The 1,943-nt window shown below is 52.0% G+C and overlaps 1 protein-coding gene across 1 annotated transcript in view; it reads left to right on the top strand.

Annotated features, from left to right (window-relative positions):
• Positions 1-1,943, top strand: part of OTOF (otoferlin) — a 120,026-nt gene that overhangs the window by 87,070 nt on the left and 31,013 nt on the right. The window lies entirely within an intron of this gene.

Raw genomic sequence — 1,943 nt, 5'->3', positions numbered from 1 at the left:
GGGTGAAGTTAACCGGTGGATTAAAAAAATCGCTGGTGGGCACTGAAAAAACAGGTTCACTCCCATACATATGTTTCGCCGACAGCCTAAAAACACGTCCTTCCCTGGGATCGCTGCCACCCTTGGCGGCACAACCCAGTACTGCACATCAGGGAGGAGAGGTCTGGGCTTTGCATCTGTGCTCTCTCTAGCTGCCAGGCATATAAAAACATCGTGGGCACCGTGTGGAGACAAGCAAAGTCCATCTAGAGATAAGGCATAGATTTCAGAAGTGAAGGTAATTTGTGCTGAGACAAGCTGCATTTCTTCATCACTTCAGATAGAATCATAGAACGGTTTGGGTTGGAAGGGACCTCTAAGGGCCATCCAGTCCAACCCCCCTGCCCTGGGCAGGGACATCTGCAACTAGAGCAGGTTGCTCAGAGCCCCGTCCAACCTGACCTGGAATGTTTCCAGGGATGGGGCATCCACCACCTCTCTGGGCAACCTGGGCCAGTGTCTCACCTCCCTCAGCGTAAACGATTTCTTCCTTCTGTCTAGTCTGAATCTCCCCTCTTTTAGTTTAAAGCCATTCCCCCTTGTCCTGTCGCTACAGGCCCTGCTAAAAAGTCTGTCCCCATCTTTTTTATAAGCAAGGTCACAGACACGCAGAGGGGAGAGGATGCAAAAAACTGCTGGAAAAAGTTGCTGAGAATATGTTAGGCAGGAGATTGAGGTAAAAGACTTTAAGTCCTCTCAGCCTTCCTAGTTTGCAGCATCTCTCTTCTGTCAGTCTGTCTGTCCCCGCTGCTTACAGTCATTGACAGCCACACTCCGGTGTTTAACGGAACCAGGACTCGGGAAACTGGGTCCTACTCTGGCTCTGTCAACGCACCGCTGGTTGTCAGTGGACAAATCGCTTCTGTTCTCTCTGCCTCGGTTTCTCCAGCTGTAAAATTAAGGCAATTTTTTTGCGTCCGCTTTACGAATTGCTTTGTGATGTGCGGGTAGCAGTTACCCTAAAATAGAGATGAAATCCAGACAGCTGCAAGTGCGATCCTGGTGGGTGCTTTCTGTCCCAAGCAGCTGGATCAGAAAGCCCCAAACTGAACGGGTTCAGCACAAGTGTCTTGGGATGTCTGGGCTGGGCTTCAGCCACAGCCTGGATTTGAACACAAAGGACTAGTGCTAAAGAAAGCTACTTGGATTTATCCTGATGAGATATGCTTAAAGTGGATTATAACTGTGTTATACCGGTAGATAGATGTTGATAGATTAACTGTCTGACTTAATTCAATTGGGAAATGAAACAAACCACACTGAATCGAGGGTATTTGCACTCCAGATAAAAGTGTCTACCTGGGGTTTCCGTGCTTGTTTACCAGCTCCTTGTCAAGGTGAATGCCGAACGGAGATGAGAAGCACCGATGTTTTTCGAGCCTGTTCCCTGGGCTCTGCCTCTCATGCTGTTTACCCAGATGTCCCCAGCCCCTGGGTGCTGGGCGCCTCACGCTCAGCCGTGGGGTTCTGCTGACATCTCCTGGCTGGAAATACCCCGACGGCTTCAGAAGGATGAGCTGAAGCTGGGTTTTAATTAAGGGCGATCCCGGGTGCAGCAGGATCCGCAGTGGCTTCACGCTGGGTGGATCCCAGCTCATGGTCAGTGCTCAGGCAGCCAAGAAGCATGAACCCGTTCTTCAGCCTCATCCTCCCTTTAACTGTACCGTGACTAGAACCGCTCCATCCCACCGGCGTATGGAAACCCGTCAGCTCTGCAAAGGGCAGAGACCTCTGCCTGCTGTGAGGGCCGGGGGGGCTATAGGAGATGCCCGTCAGCATTCAGAAAAGGGTGTTAACGCTTTGGTTTCCCTTGTGCCCCTGCTCCCCTCCAGCCCCTGCTGCCTCCCCCAGGCCCTGCTGCCTCTCTCCAGCCCCTGCTGCCACGCTGGCGATGGTGGCTGTCC

This window comes from Pygoscelis adeliae, unplaced genomic scaffold (genome assembly GCF_000699105.1).
Source record: "Pygoscelis adeliae isolate BGI_AS28 unplaced genomic scaffold, ASM69910v1 Scaffold89, whole genome shotgun sequence".
Lineage (NCBI taxonomy): Eukaryota > Metazoa > Chordata > Aves > Sphenisciformes > Spheniscidae > Pygoscelis > Pygoscelis adeliae.
The sequence above is the reverse complement of the archived record's forward strand: the minus strand, read 5'-3'. Positions and strand labels throughout refer to the sequence as shown.